We start from the raw sequence: 20157 nt of genomic DNA, 5'->3' as shown, positions 1-20157 counted from the left end.
GTTTTCAATATTACTATTTTGCTAAAAAATAGTCAGAATTTATTTCTAAGTATCAATTCTATTTTCCAGGGATAACAATTCTACCTATTTCTATAGAAAGAGAGAAATTTACTTTCCTATTGAAAGTAAGAAAGTTATTTTTGGTTATATGTTTGATTCATGATTATTCAAGACCATACTTGAAGCGATTCATGGTACAAGAATAGCAGAGAAGGTCGTTAGGTTAAGTCGGAAATGACAAAGATCCATCTCACACAAAGTACCACTACAGCAAAACAGGTTTTTAGCGACGTTTGTACAAAAAAATCCGCTAGAGTTCAGCATTAGCGGCGTTTCTACACAAACGCCACTATAGATAAGACATTAGCGGCGTTTTTTCAAAAGTGCCGCTATAGATCGAGCATTAGCGGCACTTTTGCAAAAAACGCCGCTAATAATTTCAGCAAGACGCAGTCGTTTCGTTTCGACCCTTAGTTTCATTAGCGGCGTTTCTAAAAAACGCCACTAAAGGTTGAGTATTAGCGGCGCTTTTACAAAAAACGCCATTAATAATTTCAGCAAGACGTAGTCGTTTCGTTTCGACCCTTAGTTTTATTAGCGGCATTTCTAAAAAAACGCCACTAAAGGTTGAGTATTAGCGGCGATTTTACAAAAAATGCCGCTAATAATTTCAGCAAGACGCAGTCGTTTCGTTTTGGCCCTTAGTTTTATTAGCGGTGTTTCTAAAAAATGCCACTAAAGGTTGAGTATTAGCGGCGTTTTTTAACAAACGCCGCTATAGGTTGACCATTAGTGGCGTTTCTAAAAATACCGCAAAAAATATCAACAAGACGCTGTCGTTTTATTTTAAACCTTAGTGACATTAGCGGCGTTTTTATAAAAACCCGCTATAGGTCTAGTATTAGTGGCGTTTCTTATAAAAACGCCACAAAAAGTATTTTATCTATATATTTATTATTTAAATGGTTTATTTATATTTATATTGATTAAAATACAATTTATTTTCAATTGAATATTTAAATTCTTTAGAAATAAATAATGACATTTAGAAAAATTTGAAAATAAAAAATAAAAATTAAATGTTAAAATGAAAAATTAAAATACTATTATTTAAAATAATTTTAAAGCTTTTTGAGTATATGACTGATTGTTTGTCAAAATATATATTAAAGAAATTCTTATATGATCGTAAAAGACATAATATTAATTTTAAAATATTGAATTAATTATCATTATAGTTTAGGGTTTATGGTTTATGAGCTAATATTTTAATTAAGGTTTAGAGATTATATATGTGTTTAGGGATTATGGGTTTAGGGGTTGTGGTTTAAAGTTTAGGGATTAGTGGGTAAAGGTTAAGGGTTATGGATTATGGGTTTAATGGTTAAAGGGATAGGAGTTAGGGGTTAAAGGGTTTAGTTAATGGTTAAGGGGACATGGGAGAGGGGTTTATGGTTTTTGAGTTAATGTTTTAAGGTTTAGGGACTTTGGTTTATGGTTTAAGGGTTGGGGTTTAAGGTTTAGGGGTTAGTGGTTAATCATGGTTTAAGGTTTCATGGTTTAGGGGTTTATGGTTTGGGGTTTAAAAGGTATGCATGGGATAGGGGTAATGGGGTTAGGGGTTATGAGTTATGAGTTTAGGGCTTAAATGGATAGGTGTTTAGGGGTTAGGGGTTATAGGGTTAAAGAGATAGGGGTTAGGGGTTTAAGGTAATTATAGTGTGAAAAATTTGAAATACTATTGTTTAAAATAATTTTAAAGTTTTTTTTGGGTATATGATTGGTTTTTTAATTTATATATTAAATAATTTCAAAATTTAAAGATTTCAAATTTAGAATAATTTTCAAGATTTCAAATTTTAAATAATTTTCAATATTTCAAATTTTATCTAACTATTTTAAATAATAGTTAAATTTTAAAAATTATTTATTTAAAAGGAAAAAATTAAAATACTATTATTTAAAATAATTTTAAATTTTTTAGGTATATAGTTGATTGTTTTTAATTTATATTATTTTTAAATTATATATTAAATAAATCTAATTTTTAAGGCTTTAGTGGTGGTTTTTATAAAGCGCCGCAATAGGGTACTTATTACCGACGTTTTAATAGAAAACGCCGCAAATATGTGTTATGTTTTCATAAAATGGTGGTGTGTTGCTCTTGTTATTAGTGGCGTTTACCGAAAATGCCGCAAAATCTGATAAGTGGTTAGCAAAACGGCGACGTTTTATCATTTTTATTTAGTGGCGCTTTCATAAAACGCCGAAAATTTGTATTACAAATCCTTGAAACGACGTTTTATCACTGTTGTTAGTGGCGGTTGTTCCAAAACGCCGCAATAAGCTATGTGTTACCGGCGTTTGTTTCAAAAACGCCACAAATATGTGTAATTCGTGAGTAAAACGTCGCCGTTTACTTTGTTTTTAGTGGCGCTTTGTTGAAACGCCGCAAACCGTATTCAATTTGCTAACTAAACGGTGTCATTTTTTTTCCACCTGTTTTTCCCCAAAATTACACCCGAAAAACCTTAAGTGTTTTCCCCCTAAAATTTTCCCCCTAACCCTAAATTTTCAACAAATCGATCCCCAACCCATCTCTCCATCGCCGGACCCGACCATCTGCTGTATTGCCATCGACTCGACCATCTGCTGCGTCACCGTCGCACTCCTCTTTCCCAACGAATTGGTAAGCCGAAACCCTTACTCAACTTTTTCACCCATTTTCTTCTCGATTCTTCAAAAAAGTCTTTCTTTTCCTTCTTTTCCTCAAAGTATAATGCAAATCCCATGAAATAAAAGGTTTAGTATGAAGGCTAACTATTAGCAGTGGAGCATATATTGTAACACCTCTAACCCGTATCAGTCGCCAGATTGGGGTTACAAGGTATTACTTGAACTAAATATCATTTTTTTTTTTGTTTTAACATTAATACATGCACACACTTGGACTAACTTTTAAATCAAACTATTATTAATATCACATGGCCAATTGTAACTTTGACACAATCTAGTATAATATTAAAACATATAAACTTTATAAGTCAATATCTATATATATGTATTCAAAAACATGAATTACCCATATCAAGCCGTGAACATGTTAAAATAAACATACACATGTTCGGTTATAACTAAACTACTTTCAATGCCATATCACATATAACTCATTAACCTATACAACAATCAAAATTCAAATAATCCATTCAATATGCAAAGCAAAAATCGAATCAATCCACTTCATACATTTAAGACATTAAACAAATTTGATACTCATAAAAATATATATATATACCACTCCACCATAACACATTGCCAATTAACCACAAAGAGCTTAATCATAATCCAACAAAATCGAATTTAAGCATGTAAGTTAAGCCATTTTCTCATGGCCTTTATGTACAATGCTATCAAAACAACAAAGTCTCCCAAAATATTATCCTATACATGCCATAATGTTAACTTAGGATTAACTAAGAAGGGGTACCAAAACGTTAATGGCAAGTGTGATGACTTCGAAAATGGTCCCGAGTATGGAGCGGATCAAAAAGAAATCTAAATAAGAGACAAGTGAACACACCAAATGAGTTTTCAACTCAGTAAGTCATAAGCCATATAATACAAACAATTAGCTGAATATGTCGATCTAGAATCTAGAAAGGTTATTAGATTATCGAAATTATCAATTCAACTACTAGTCAAGTCTTATTGTTAACTCAAGGTATCATATAACCGAATACCTTAATTCCTCCCTGTAATATTTAACAACGATGAAATAGATGTATTCATGTACCTATGTTTAAATTTTCATGTCCCCAATTTCCTATTCGGACAATAGTTTTGCCCTCCATTCAGTTCCTACATTTATTTTATCAACAACCAATTTCGCGCACGTAGTGCTCAAGCAAGGAAATTCATATCCATAGTACCATGTTAACCTGCACACATAGTTCCATACAAATCCGCACACATAGTGCCATACAAATTCACACACATAGTGCCATTCAAATTCGCACACATAGTGCCAAAATCATTTCGTTTAAACAAGTGATTTATTCAATTATCTAAGTATAATCGGTCACATGCCTTTCAATCAAAAGAATACATAAACAAGAGTAATTCTTTCACGATATGCATACACCAATTATGTATAAAATAACCAAGTTTAATTGCTTATAGACTTACATCGTTTTAGATGAAACGGTTGCAATCGGCTACTCGATATTCTTTGCTTTGCCCTTGCTTGATTCCCCTCCTTTGGGTTCTTGAGCTATAATAAATAAATTAACTAATTTAATTACATTGCTAGTTAGTTATATCCCATAATATTAATGATTTCATATCACGAGAATCACATGGCTAAAATTTGATTTTTTTCACCTGAGGCTTTTAAGCCATTTGGCTATTGTTCACCTAATACCACATTACTATCCATAACCCAATCAATATTTCAATAAAACACCTATATTTATATATATGTACATACGGTAACCACTCTTTGCTAATTACTCACATATATATATATATATAAATTTAATAATTTCCATTTCATCTTATAACCATCGTTGTTCAAGACATTGAATCTTCAACTAAAGTTTATCTAATGTCTCAAGGCCGAATGCATATAAATTTTTAGCATACATATAAAGTTTATACTTTAAATAATTTATTCACATACTAACAAGCCGAATATCATCTTCACTAAACATTTAAACCATAATTCCTTAACAATCATTTCACTTTCGGCATTATCACTACCAAAATAACAATTGCACATCACTTTGTCATTTAACACAAAGTTTCAACACATAACCACCTTGACCGAATACTTCTAAAAACTATCAAAAGCTCCACATTTGTTCATACCATCATTTAAGTTCACCAATATCTATTTAGCTAGCTCATTTTCACCTTTCTAATATTTCTATCCAAAACATAAAAACACTATCTTCTTAGCATTTATCCATTATAACCGAATGCACATTTTGTCACCAATTCAAAAAAAATTCACATATGGGTTATAATAAGAGCTTGATTTCTAACTCAATTTTCATAAAATTTAATAAAAATAACATAAAATCCGACCTTAATTAACCCTTAAGATGGCCGAATGCCCTTGACATTTTCCTTCTTCTTTCCCTTATGTTTTTGGCAATGAGGATGGAAGAGAAACATTCTATTTCCTTGTTTTTATCACCCCCCCACTTAATATATTATAACTTATTTTATATTATAACATATTTCATGTAGCACCCCAAACCCGGCCCAGAAGTTATGGCCGGATCCGGCATGCCACATCAAAACGTAAAAAAAAAAAATTTCCATTCTAAGTCCAGAAAATCGTACTTGATGTTCAAAAGATTAATTCATTAAGGGTTAAAGTGAAAGGAAGCTGTGCACCAGGTAGGAAACCGGAAAAGTGGTGGTGAGTCCATCGGACTGCTTAAGTACCAAGCTCCCTTCGGATCCAATCCTAGACATGCATACCGCCATTGCCACACCTTAACGTCATGGATATTTCTAGGAAACCGATTTGATTAAGTCATTTTTAGGAAAAGTGATTAATTTTGGAAAATACTTTCATTGCGGAAGCTTTGCTTGTTGTCGTGTTATTTTGAAATCAATTGTTGTTTTTGAAAACGCGCCCTAAAGCTATCCAATTTCAACAGTTAAAATAAGTATTACCTATCTTAGTAATACATATTAAAACCATCAAAAATAATTAAGCGGCCTTATTATATTTAAAAGCCCAAAACCTCAAACGTAATTAAAAGGATGTCCAGTTCACCAGAAGAAAATCAAACTTTCAGAACGGGTGGCCACTCCGAATTCCCTCACAGCTCCAAGCCCACTATGGTTGGGGATTTCCTGCGTGGATGAAAATAAAAGGGTGAGTTTGGGGAAACTCAGTGTGTAAGGAAAACCCATTCAAAGCCCAAGTCACTCAAGCCTATTGGGCCTAAGCCCATTCGGGTAATAGTGGTGCTGGGCGAGCCCTTTCAGATTACAATAAACCGGGCCTTAGCCCTTATTCAGATAATGATGGCCCATAGGCCCATTTCAAAATACATGCAACATCAGTAAACATATGCAAGCCCATTTGGGTAACAGTGGTACTGGGCCAGAGCCCTTTTCAGATTACAATAAACTGGGCCTTAGCCCCTTATTCAGATAACAGTATGGCCCATAGGCCCATTTCAAAATACATGCAACATCAGTAAACATATGCAAGCCCATTTGGGGAGACTACTCAACCCACCAACCACTACACTCCACCCGTACCAGCCATACACTCCATGTGGGGAATAGCTCAACCCACCCAGCCCAACACTCCACAATTGCAGCCTTGCTGCTCAGTTAACAGTAAATTGAGGCAAAGCCTCCAGTATGTGGACAAGCCACTTTCAGTACTTCCTCCGTCAATATCCCAATCCCATGCATCAGATAATAACAACATGGCATGCAGTAAATAACAACAGTCAAACATGCATTTAAGTCAATTTAACCCTAGGGGTATTTCGATAATTTATCTCCTAGGGGTAAAACTGTAAATTTTCCATTTTTAAAGGTATTTCAGTAATTTATCTATTTTAGGGTTTTTCATACATATTCCTACTTTTCATGTACTAACAGAATCACGTACCGAGGGTTCTTACCGAATTGGGCCCGTTGGCCCATCATTCCAATTTTGACCAATTAAGCCCAAAAATATCGAGGGCACAGAAATCATGCACTTTGCAGTCCAAATTTTGCAGCTTACCAAAAACATTAATCGATTTACCTTACGAGCATTCGCACACTCACAAATCTACAAAATACCGGTTTTCGACATTTCGGCTTTTCGACTTTTGCCGATCCAGACTAAGAAAGAGGGTGTTAGTTACACACCTGTTTGCGACGATATGCTGACGAGATCCACACACGAACTGCCTACAATTGGATTACTAACACATTAATCTAACTATTCAAATACGAACTACGTATTAACCCTTACAATATTCGGTCAACCATACCTACAGATCATAGTAAGCTTATAAGAAAACAATAAGCAACTCATTAACAAATTTTTGTCAATGTTTACCACATAATCATAATTTCACTGCAAGCTGTCTTCCTGAGCAACAGTCACTAAATCATTTATAACTGGAGCTACGAAACTCCAAATCAAGTTCCGTTAATTTTCCTTGAAAATAGACTCATATATCTTCTATCCATAAAATTTTCAGAATTTTTGGTTTAGCCAATCAATACCAGATTTTTCTCAAAGTTTCCCATGTTTCACTGTTTGACTAATCTGACCACTCTTCATTACGAATCAAATTTTTCATTGTACAGAATTCAAAATATGTTCTTGTTTATTTCATTAGAAACTATACTCAATAAGCTTTAATTACATAATTTATTCAGCTTCTAATTCATCTCCCAAAATTTATGGTGATTTTCCAAAGTCACGTTACTGCTGCTGTCCCAAGCAGATTTATTACCAAATCACTCCTTCATATATCTTGCATGCTTGTTATTTAAACATGTATATCACCAACCAATCATCACATATCTATGACTTTACTTAAGTATAATCTCCATTTCATCATTTTAAAGCACAACATGTTAGCTGATTTTTCCCTTTAACATCTAAGGCACATGCATGCTCATTTGTTTGGCTCAACTTCACCTATCTTCCATTTTTCATCAAAAGACATGAAACAACCATTTCCTTCATTTTAATTCATGACCAAATGCTCACAACACAACTAAAAATCAAAATATACTTCAAGAGTTAAGGTAGAATCAAGAAGAACTCGTGAACCTCAAAATAGAAGCAAGGTACCAAGAACTTACCTTCAATTTTCCTCCTCTTAATGACCGAATACTCAAGAGCTTTCTCCTCTCCTTTCTCTTCTCTAACTTTCAGCTATGATGAACAAAGATGGACAAAACTTTGTTCTTTTCACCCCTTTTTCTTTTAATAAAACTTCATATTTCATCCATTTAATTCTTTAATACAAAAGACATGAAATTCTTATCATGAAATATTTACCTAACCCATTATCATGAAACATTTACCTAACCCATTATCATGAAACATTTACCTAACCTATTATCATGAAACATTTACCTAACCCATTATCATGAAACATTTACCTAACCTATTATCAAGGAACATTTACCTAACCTATTATCAATTTGTATCAATTTGTACCATAAATTATGGATATCAAGTGTACATTTTGTCTATAACAACATGATGGCTCGCCACTTCATATAAAATGGGAGGTTTGTCATGCAAATCCTCCTATTTTGCACTCCTATTTATTTGGTCACTTCAATTTAGCCTATAGCATTTTCAAACATTTTCACATAGGTCCTATTTCATAATTTCACCCCCTTTTTCTTATGGAACAAAAATTAACTAAAATTACCGGGTTCTATCTTAAGCTTGGGCTTTCTAGAGGCCCACTAACATAATTAAACCTATGCCAACATTCACAGGATTCCTGAAAATTGGGGCGTTACATTTCAATTATATAATCTATTATTATAAAAAGCATATAATTATTGTATGCCAACCCCATTACCGTACCCATAATTTAAAAAGGTAAAATAGACATGCAAATCCACCCTTTTAGTAATTTAACAAATTAATCCCTTGGACATTTACCTACCACATTTTTAAAGTTCTCAAACAAGTCTTTTTTAGCTAATTTTACATCCAAAAGACAAAATTAAAATACCAAATTTTCAAACATATTAATTCAGTCATTAAGCATATAAAATATATGCAATTAAATAAAAAATAAATTTTTATGACTCGGTTTTGTGGTCCTGAAACCACATTCCGACTAGGGTCAAATTAGGGTTGTCACAACTCTCCCCCACTTAAAAATTTTTGTCATCGAAAGTCTTACCAGCAAATAAATTCGGATAACGTTCTTTTATAGAGTCTTCGAGCTCCCAAGTAGCCTCTTCTACTCCATGTTTGACCCATAATACTTTTACTGAGGAAATCTTCTTATTCCATAATTCTTTCACTTCTTGAGCTAAGATACGGATCGGTTCTTCTTCATAGTTCAAATCAGATTGAATCTTAATTTCAAATGGATTAATTATGTGCGATGGATCGGATCTATAACGTCGATGCATCGAGACATGAAAAACATTGTGAATCTTTTCAAGTTCAGGGGGTAAAATTAATTTATATGTGACTGGCCCAATTCGTTCAGATATTTCATACGGCCCGATGAACCTCGGACTCAATTTGCCTTTACGGCCAAATCTGAGCACCTTTTTCCAATGTGAAACTTTATGATATTCAATGTCTTTTCGTTTTAAATCCGCATATGATTTCTAACGATCTGAAGCTATTTTCAGACTTTCACTGATTACTTTTACTTTCTAATCAGCATCTTTAATCAGATCAACTCCGAAGATTTTACTTTTATTAAGCTCGGTCCAAAACAACGGTGTACGGCATTTACGACTGTACAAAGCCTCGTAAGCTGCCATCTTAATGCTTGATTGAAAACTATTATTGTAAGCGAATTCAATCAAAGGCAAATATCGTTCCCATGAACCACTAAACTTAAGGATACAACATCTCAACATATCCTCGAGTATCTGAATTATCCGTTCAGATTGACCATCAGTCTGGGGATGAAAAGCGGTGCTAAAGTGCAACTTGGTACCCAAAGCTTCTTGCAATTTCTTCCAAAATCGCGATGTGAATCTCGGATCTCTATCTGACACAATAGATATAGGTACCCCGTGTAACCTTACAATCTGAGAAACATACAATTCAGCTAGCTTGTCCAATGAATAATCCGTACGTACGGGAATAAAATGAGCCGACTTTGTCAGTCTATCAACAACAACCCAGATCGCATCTTTCCTGCTTGACGATAACGACAACCCAGATACAAAATCCATCGTAACTCGATCCCATTTCCATTCGGGTATCATGATCGGCTGAAGTAACCCTGAAGGCATTTGATCTTCCTCTTTCACTTGTTGACATATCAAACACTTCGAAACAAAGTCAGAAATGTCTCGTTTCATACCAGGCCACCAAAATTGACATTTCAGATCATTGTACATTTTCGTACTACCCGGGTGGATTGACATTCGGCTACTATGAGCCTCACTCAAAATCATCGAAATAAGTTCTGAATTTTTTGGAATACACAATCGACTTCTGAACCTCAAACAATCGTTGTCGTCTATCTGAAACTCTGATTCCACATTAGAAGCACATTCAGCTCTTTTAGCAACTAATTCATCGTCGACTTTCTGAGATTCACGTATTTGATGAGTCCATAATGGTTTGGCTTTCAATTCTGCTACTAACATATTATCAGATGAAACGGACAGATGTACTTTCATTGCTCGTAAGGTAAACAGTGACTTGCGACTTAAAGCATCGGCAACCACATTAGCCTTTCTCGGGTGATAGTCAATGACAAGCTCATAATCTTTCAACAACTCAAGCCAACATCTTTGTCACAGATTCAAATCTCTTTGAGTAATCAAATATTTGAGGCTTTTGTGATCCGAGTATACATGACACCTCTCTTCAAACAAGTAGTGTCGCTATATTTTTAAAACGAATATGATGGCAGCTAATTCGAGATCATGGGTCGGATAGTTTTTCTCATGCGGCTTTAATTGCCTTGACGCGTAAGCTACAACTCAACCTTCTTGAATCAATACACAACCCAGCCCAAGTAAGGATGCATCACTGCATATGACAAACTCTTTACCGAATTTGGGCTGCACTAGCACTGGAGCTTCAGTCAAATAAGTTTTCAATTGATCGAAACTTTTCTGACATTTTCCTGACCATTCAAACTTAACATCTTTTTGAAGTAGTTTCGTCATTGGTGAGGCTATCATCGAGAAATCCTTTACAAACCGTCTGTAATAACCAGCAAGTCCCAAAAAGCTCCGAACTTCAGTAACATTTCTTGAAGGCTTCCAATCGAGTATGGCTAAAATTTTGCTCGGATCAACTCGAATACCCGATGCGGATACCACATGTCCCAAAAAGCTAACTTCTCTCAACCAGAACTCACATTTACTGAACTTAGCATAAAATTGCTTATCCCATAAAATCTGCAACACTAATCTCAGGTGCTCGGCATGTTCGATTTCATCCCGCTAATAGACCAAAATGTCGTCAATAAACACAACTACAAACCGGTCCAAATATTGTCTGAAGATCCGATTCATCAAGTCCATAAATACCGCAGGGGCATTAGTGAGCCCAAACGGCATAACTAAGAACTCGTAGTGACCGTATCTCGTTCTGAAAGCAGTTTTAGGTATATCTGAGTCTCGGACTCGCAACTGATAATAACCCGATCTCAAATCTATCTTTGAAAACACTGAGGGTCCTTTCAGCTGATCAAATAAATCATCAATACGCGGTAACGGATATTTGTTCTTTATTGTCACTTTATTCAATTGACGATAGTCGATGCACATTCTCATGGTTCCGTCTTTCTTTTTCACAAACAATACTGGTGCACCCCAAGGTGAGAAACTTGGTCGAGCGAAACCTCTATCCATCAACTCTTGCAACTGAGTTTTCAATTCTTTCAATTCCGTTGGTGCCATACGGTATGGGGCTATCGAAATTGGTGTAGTCCCAGGTACAAGTTCGATGCCCAACTCTACCTCTCGAACGGGTGGTAATCCCGGTAATTCCTCAGGAAAAACATCTGAATACTCACAAACCACTGGCACTGATTCAAGTTTCTTTTCTGACTCTTTGCTATCAAGTACGTACGCAAGATATGCTTCACACCCCTTTTTCACATATTTCTGAGCCAACATCGAGGATATTATTGCTGGCAATCCGTTTAGGTCAGTAGACTCAACTCGGATTATCTCATTATTTGCACATCTCAAATCAATGGTCTTTCTTTTGCAATTTACAACTGCATCATGTACAGTCAACCAACCTATACCGAGAATAACATCAAATTCATCAAATGGTAAAAGTATCAAATCGACTGGAAAACAGGAACCTCAGATTAGTAGGGGGCATTTCTTACACACCTTGTCGACAAGCACATATCGACCCAAGGGATTCGACACTCGAATTACGAACTCAGTAGACTCAACAAGTAGAGTCTTACTGGACGCTAATGTTTCACATACATAAGAATGAGTTGAACCAGGATCAATTAAAGCAAGCACACTAGTACTATAGAGAGTGAATGTACCAGTGATAACATCAGGGGAAGATGCCTCCTCTCGTGCACGGATGGCATAAGCTCTGGCAGGAGCACGAGTCTCAGATCAAACAGCCGTATCGAAAGTCCCTCTCTGACTACCATCCCTGCCTCTTGTATTTCTCGGTGGTCTACCTCTCGTCGTTGTACCACTCGATCTCACACTTTGCACCTTATTTTTCTCATCAAGTTCCGTGCAATCTCGAACGAAATGATCTCGCGAACCGCATCTATAGCAGGCTCTGTTAATAGACTTACCCCAACATTCACCTACATGTCGTCTTCCACACTGTGAACATTCGGGTTTTTCTTGCCGATTGTTGCCAACACTAGCAACCGAAGTAGCTCGAGAGTTTATTAATAGTCGCTCCTTAATAGAAATTACTGTAGTCGTGTTTGATCTGTTAGTATCATCTCTGAACTTCTTTACAGCCGTAAAAATTTTTTACCTGCCGATCTTTTACGAAAGTCCCTAGCTTCATATTCAGCTTTCTTTTTCTCCTTTCCAAGCTCTTCAGCCTTGCAAGCTCGTTCAACCAGTGTTACGAATTTCTTTATTTCTAGAATACCCACCAGCAGCTTTAAATCTTCGTTCAATCCCTCTTCAAATCTTTTACACATGGCAATTTCATCAGCTACACACTCCCGAGCATAACAACTGAGTCTTACAAACTCACGTTCATATTCGGATACCGTCAACCGGCCTTGTTTAAGCTCTAAAAATTCTTTGCGCTTTTGATCAATGAACCGTTGACTAATATACTTCTTACGAAACTCCGTCTGAAAGAAGTCCCAAGTAATTCGTTCTTTTGGGACAATCGAAATCAGGGTTCTCCACCAATAGTAGGCTGAATCTCGTATAAGGATATTGCACACTTTAGACACTCATCAGGTGTGCAAGACAGCTCATCGAAAACGCGGATGGTATTATCAAGCCAAAACTCAGCCCTTTCAGCGTCATCAATAGCTGTGGCTCGAAATTCCTCGGCCCCGCGCTTCCTTATCAAATCAATAGGAGGTTTACTCAGCCTTAAGGGATCAGTAGCTGCTGGTATTATAGGCACCGGAGGAGGATTATTTAAATTCAGAAATGGTTGAGCAACCGGGTTTGTTCGGGCATATTGTGCAACCCACTTAATCATCATGGTAAAGAAGGCTTGCTTAGCCCCATCATCTTGATTACTCACAGATGGTTGAGGTTCAACAGGCACTGTCCCTTGCGTGGGAGCAGGCGTGTGACTGCCTTAAAACGACCCTAGTCGAAATATGGTTTTGGGACCACAAAACCGAGGCATAAAAATAATTTAATATTTATTTTATTGCCTATAATGTGTGTTAACTCATGTGTGACATTTTTTATGCTTTGATTTAGAGTTATAAATGTGAATTTCACTAGAAAGGACCTAGTAGTAAACTTTGAAAGTATGATGGGGAAATGTGTGATGACTAATTAAAGCATGCATGCAAAACAATGGACTTGCATGTCAAATTCCCCCCCCAATAGCTAGTGGCCGGCCATGACAAGGAATTATGGGCAAAAATCATGTCATGAAACATGTTTGGTAAGTGGGTTATGTTGGAATAAATAAAATAAGGAGTATGGAATAAAAAAAAATGTGTGTGTGTGAAGGCTTCTCCCTCCCCATTGCCGTGTAGGTAGGAAAGAAAACAAAAAATTTTGTTCATCCATTTTCACTCTCTTTTTGGCCGAAAATACTAAGGATAAGGAGGGAGTTTTGCTTCACACTTGGTTTGGAAGAGGATTAGGAAGAGGTTGGCTATACTTGGATCAAGATTAAGGTATGTTTGAGGTTGTGCCATGAGATTCATGCATGTTTTTAGTTGCTAGCTTGATGTTCTTGTTAGCCCATGGTTCAAATCTTTGTTATGTCATGGGAATGAAATTCGGCCAAAGTGAATATGGTGTTAATGCCATTGCATGCTAAATATCAAGCTTGATAATGATACATGTGATGGAGGATTGAGGATTTTAGATTTTCTTTTAGCATTTTTTGAATGAGATACTAAGTTCTTTGTTTTACTATAACCAAATTGAAATGGTATGGTGTTGTGGTATTCGCCATGTTATATCCATAAGTATGATTCATGCATGTTGCATGGTAAGTAAGATTTAAGCTTTGGATATGTGTATATATTTGGATATAAGCCACTTGAGAATTGGCTTTAGCATATATATATGTATATATGTTCGCATTACGATGTATTGGTATGACATATATGCTATTTCAAGGTGTATATTTGCTTGTGATGATGTCTCGATTATGAAGTAAATGAGAGATGTGCAATGAGTTACGATATGTAATGCGTTAGTAGTAAAATGTATGCTGTTTTTGTGTGGTATTAAGTGTATAATTGGCCTCAAATTGGACATGTATATTCGCCACATGAGGGAAATTGGTGTGCATGCATTCGGTTAGAGGCAAGCATATTGATGCCTATTCTTGGCTTAGAAAATTCGGCTAAGAGGAATATTAACTAATGTGTTGAGTTCGATTCATGATTTCGTACATATGCGACTTTGATGCCTAATGAGTATATATATTAGCTAAGTATCTTGAATTCCTCTTTCGATGCTCACATGATAAAACCAATTTATTTGTTAAATTAAGCTCAAGAGCAAAGGGGAGCTAAATCCGATAAGGGGAAGGAAAAAGTCGTGGAATAGCCGTCGAAATCGTTCGACCATGTCCGAGGTAATTTCTTGAGCAATAGAGCTTAAATTCTGAATTGATTAGATCATGTTTAAAGCAAATTAAAATCATGCTCTTTGTGTGTGGCTATTGAGCCGAAATTACAAATGTGATAAGTGACTTGTGTCGAATTTTGCTAATGAAAATGAAATGTGAATGTGTTATGGTTTATTGATAAATGTACATGGTTATTCGAATGATATCCAGGCTAAGTCCCGAAGGCTTTGTGCTAAGTGACTAAATCCGGACTAAGATCCGACGGCATACGTGCGAGTTACTAAATCCGAACTAAGATCCGAAGGCTTTCGAGCAAGCTACTAAATCCGGGTTGAGTCCCGAAGGCATTCGTGCGAGTTACTATAACCGGGCTATGTCCCGAAGGCATTTGAATGTGTAGCCATATTCGGTTAAACTCCGAAGATACGTGATTCAAGAATGAATGAACCTGCTATAAAATTTCAGCTAATACGCTTGAAAATTCCAGCAACGAGGTATGTTCGTATGTGCTTTGGAATAGTTTATTCCCTTCGAATAATATTCGCTCAATCGAGAAATGAGCTTTCGGCATTTGGCTAAGATGAACCCTTATGTATGAATATAGGGGTTGGAATGTGAAATAAGTATGATATTGAGAATTTGTGCATATGAAATTATCCATTAGCTATATGAATGTTATGCTTTTGTTGTGCTGGAATCCCTTGCTCTAACTTACTAAGCATAAATTGCTTACTCCGTTTCTCTGTTTCTCTGTCTATAGATTTTGGCTCGTCACCATCGGACTCGGATTTCGGAAGTCAAGTCTCCCACACTATCAAAGTCCCTTTCGGCACATATTTTGGTTGGATTTTGAAATGGCATGTATAGGACTACCCTTTTGTTGCGTTTTAAGTACTTTTGTGATGTATGTGTGTACGACCATGCGAAAATGGCTCGTAAAAGTGGAGTATGGCATTAGACCATTTGTGCTTATGTATATATGTATGGTTTTATGATGTTACTACGGACTGAATGGAAGTGTGAGCAAATGATCAGCCATTGGAATGGCTAAAATGATTATATGTGGACCTATGTATGACAAAACTTTAGTTGGTCCATAGAAACCACGAAATAGGTAAGGTTTACTGAAAAAGCAGATCTTGACAGCAGAAGTGGTGTGGATTTGAAAAATCACTAAAAATTGTAGGAATGAAATTAAATAGTGAATAAATTATGTAAATTAACCTTGATGAATCTACTTTCATATGGAAGAAACGAAACGGTCATATAAATTATATGTTAAGAAATATTAAAGTTCTCGTGAAACAGGGCCAGAACGGTTTCTGGATCCCCTGTTCTGACTTTAGAAATTCATTGTAAATTAACTAGAGATAATTAGGAGTCATGCCATATATTTATAGATTTCTCTCTGAGTCTAGTTTCTATAGAAATAAACGGCATCAGCATTTAAGCCCTGTACAGGGAGATATCCAATTTGTAACGCACGAAGGTCAGTGTAGTCAATCCCTGCAACAGGGGAGACTTTAACTAATAAACTGTACTAATTTGCCCGACCAAAAATTCTAGAAAAAAATATTTGATGGACTTATGAGTCTAGTTTCAGGGAAAAATTACGAAACTGATTTTCGAGCTTTAAAACTCAAGATATGATTTTTGAAGCGGCAGTGATGCAGATAACCGACTAGTTTGGAAAATTTTTATGGATTTGTGAAAACAATTTAGTTGAGTTTGTGTGCACCTTGTGTTCGACTCGTGACGGGCTCGGGTAAGGGGTGTTACAATTTTATTGGTATCAGAGCTACGGTTTAGTCGATTCTAGGACTACCGTAATGTGTTGGGTCTAGCTATACATGCCATTTTATGTGATTATTTGATAGTGTGGTGATTTCTGACAATTGAAATGTGTTTATTTATAGTAATGGATCCCGATCCCGACCAAGCGGTAGTGATGATCTTGAGAGTGTAGCGCTTGCTCCGACAAGGGATAGCTCGTGGACTCTCAACCTAATGCTAGTAATCCTAATGTGAAGCTAGACAAGCTTTCTATAGCGTGATGAATGATTGGTTTAACCAATACATTCGAACAAATACGGCTATTCCACAACCTCCTTTCCCAACAAATACAACCCCCGCACCTACAATGCCTCTGGTAACTGACCAAATAAGGTCAAGTAAGCCCCCAGTTGATAGAATCTGGAAACACGGGGCTACTGAATTTAAGGCTACGGATAGCGGCGATGCCGAGCAAGCTGAATTTTGGTTGGACAACACTCTCCGGTACTCGATGAGCTATCTTGTACACGATGAATGCCTAAAGTGTACTATCTCCTTGCTACGCGATTACGCCTACTATTGGTGGAGTACTCGACTTGTTGTGTCCCGAGAGCAAGTAACTTGGGAGTTTTCCAAACCGAGTTTGGAAGAAGTATATCGGTCGAGATTTGTTGATCAAAAGCGGAAGGAATTTCTTGAGCTTAAGCAAGGTTCTATGTCGATTCTTGACTACGAGTGAAAATTTGTTAGACTTAGTAGATACGCCGGAATGTGTTTCGTCCGAGGCTATCATGTGTAACGCCGAGGATAGGTGAATGAAGATATAAAATGTTCGTTGGCATTCTTGAAATACGAGAGTTCGTAGTACTTGTCGAGCGAGCTTGTAAAGCCGAGGAGCTTAGAAAAGAAAAACAAAGCAGTTGATGTGGGGGCTGGAGAGTTTCGTAAAAGATCCTCGGAAAGTCTCTTTAACGAGCATCGAAGAAATTTCGAGATGATGTGGGCGGTCTAGAGGCACTTGGGCCTTTTAGACGAGATCGTGATCGACCCACAATGGGTACACGAGGCACCGGTTGCCGGTGTTGGGAATGAACGTCGAGATAGAGCGAGTGTCGACATTGTGGCAAATGGCATTCGGAAGTTGTAGATTCCGTGATCGCTCCTGTTACAAGTGCGGATCAGTTGATCACTTCATTAAAGATTGCCCGAGGTTGTCTGAATAGAATGTAGATCAGAGTGGGAAACCGGGCGCTACCACTGCTCGAGGTAGACCATCTAGAAATATGGGCAATGCTAGTGGTGGTCAGAGAGGATCTAGAGATGCTACGACTAGATCCGAGGCTCGCGCTCCTGCTAGAGCTTATGCTATACGTGCCCGCAAGGATGCTTCATCGCCAGATGTTATTACGGGTACTTTCACTCTCTTTGATACTAATGTGATTGCTTTGATTGACCCCGGTTCCACTCATTCTTATATATGCGAAACCTTAGCATCCAAAGAAGACTTTACCTATTGAGTCTCTCGAGTTCGTAATTCGGTGTCAAATCCTTTGGGTCGTTACGTCTTTGGTCGACAAAGTGTGTAAGAAATGCCCCTAGTAATTCGAGGTTCTGCTTTCCGGCGGACTTGATGCTTTTGCCGTTCGATGAATTTAATGTTATTCTTGGGTTGGATTGGTTGATTGTGCATGATGCGGTTGTGAATTGCAAAAGCAAGACTATTGATTTGAGATGCAAATAACGAGATGATCCGAGTTGAGTCTACGGACTTGAAGGGTTGCCATTTGTAATATCATCAATGTTGGCCCGAAATATGTAAGAAAAGGGTGCGAAGCATACCTTGCGTATGTACTTGATGATAAGGAGTTAGAAATAAAACCCGCATCTGTCTTGGGTGGTTTGTGAATACCGGATGTTTTTCAGAAGAATTGTCGGGTTTGCCACTGTTCGGAGATAGAGTTTGGTATTGAGCTTGTACAGGACCACATGATTTCGATAGCTCCGTATCGTATGGCACCAACGGAATTAAAGGATTTGAAAGCTCGGTTGCAAGAGTTGGTGGATAGAGGTTTTGCTCGCTTGAGTTTTTCACCTTGGGGTGCACCGGTGTTGTTTGTGAAAAGAAGGACGGAACCATGAGGTTGTGCATCGACTATCGTCGACAATAAAGTGACAATAAAGAACAAATATCCGTTATCAGCAGATCGATGATTTGTTCGATCAACTGAAGGAGCCTCGGTGTTCTCAAAAATAGATTTGAGATTGGGCTATTATCGATTCATGAATCCGAGATTCGGACATACCCAAAACCGCCTTGAGCGAGATATGGTCACTACGAGTTCTTAGTGATGCCATTTGGGCTCACTAATGCCCTGCGGTATTTATGGATTTGATGAATCGGATCTTGAGATCATATTTGGATCGGTTCGTAGTTGTGTTCATTGACGACATCTTGGTCTATTCAAGAGATGAGACCGAACATGCGAGCACACGAGATTAGTGTTGCAAATTTTACGGATAAGCGGTTATATGCTAAGTTCAGCAAGTGTGAGTTACGGTTAGAGAGGTTAGCTTCTTGGGTCATGTGGTATCTGTATCGGGTATTCGAGTCGACCGAGCAAAATTTCAGCCATACTTAACTGGAAACCTCTAAGAAATATTACTGAGGTTTGGAGCTTTTTAGGACTTGCCGGTTACTACCGACGGTTTGTAAAAGGATTCTCGATGATAGCCACACCCATGACGAAACTGCTTCAGAAAGATGTCAAGTTTGAATGGACTGAAAAGTTTCGACCAATTGAAAACTCATTTGACGGAAGCTCGATACTAGTACGGCCGAATCGGCAAAGAGTTTGTCATCTATAGTGACGCCTCCCTACTTGGGTTAGGTTGCGTATTGATGCAAGAAGGTTGATTTGTGGCCTATGCGTCGAGACAATTAAAGCCACATGAGAAAAATTATCCGACCCATGATCTCGAATTGGTCGCCATCGTATTCGCCTTTAAAGATATGGCGACATTACTTATTTGGTGAGAAGTGCCATGTGTATTTGGATCACAAAAGTCTCAAATATATGATGACTCAAAGAGACTTAAATCTGTGACAAAGACGTTGGCTCGAGTTGTTAAAAGATTATGAGCTTGTCATTGATCATCACCCGGGAAAGGCTAATGTGGTTGCGGACGCCTTAAGCCGAAAATCACTTTGTTGCTTTACGAGCTATGAATGTATACTTGTCCATTCTGCCCGACAATGTGTTAGTAGCGAATTAAAGGCCAAACCATTGTTGACTCATCAAATTCGTGAAGCTCGAAAGTTGATGCGAGTTGCTTGCAAAAAATTTGAGTGTGTTACGAACAAGGAATCGAGTTTCAAATTGATGATGACGATTGTTTGAGGTTCGAAGTCGTTTGTGTGTTCCAAAGAATTGAACTTATTTCGATAA

At 37.1% G+C, this 20157-nt stretch overlaps 1 long non-coding RNA gene and 1 pseudogene across 1 annotated transcript; both read right to left on the bottom strand.

Moving 5' to 3' along the window:
- Positions 1-20157, bottom strand: part of LOC108473728 (glutathione S-transferase zeta class-like) — a 73165-nt pseudogene that overhangs the window by 6919 nt on the left and 46089 nt on the right.
- Positions 5579-8016, bottom strand: LOC128282351 (uncharacterized). The gene is made up of 3 exons (XR_008272605.1): positions 7840-8016; positions 6889-6930; positions 5579-5868 (listed from the first exon to the last, which is right to left on the bottom strand). It is a non-coding gene; the product is annotated as an uncharacterized LOC128282351 (long non-coding RNA).

This window comes from Gossypium arboreum, chromosome 10, assembly GCF_025698485.1.
Source record: "Gossypium arboreum isolate Shixiya-1 chromosome 10, ASM2569848v2, whole genome shotgun sequence".
In the NCBI taxonomy this organism is placed as follows: Eukaryota; Viridiplantae; Streptophyta; class Magnoliopsida; order Malvales; family Malvaceae; genus Gossypium; species Gossypium arboreum.
The sequence above is the reverse complement of the archived record's forward strand: the minus strand, read 5'-3'. Positions and strand labels throughout refer to the sequence as shown.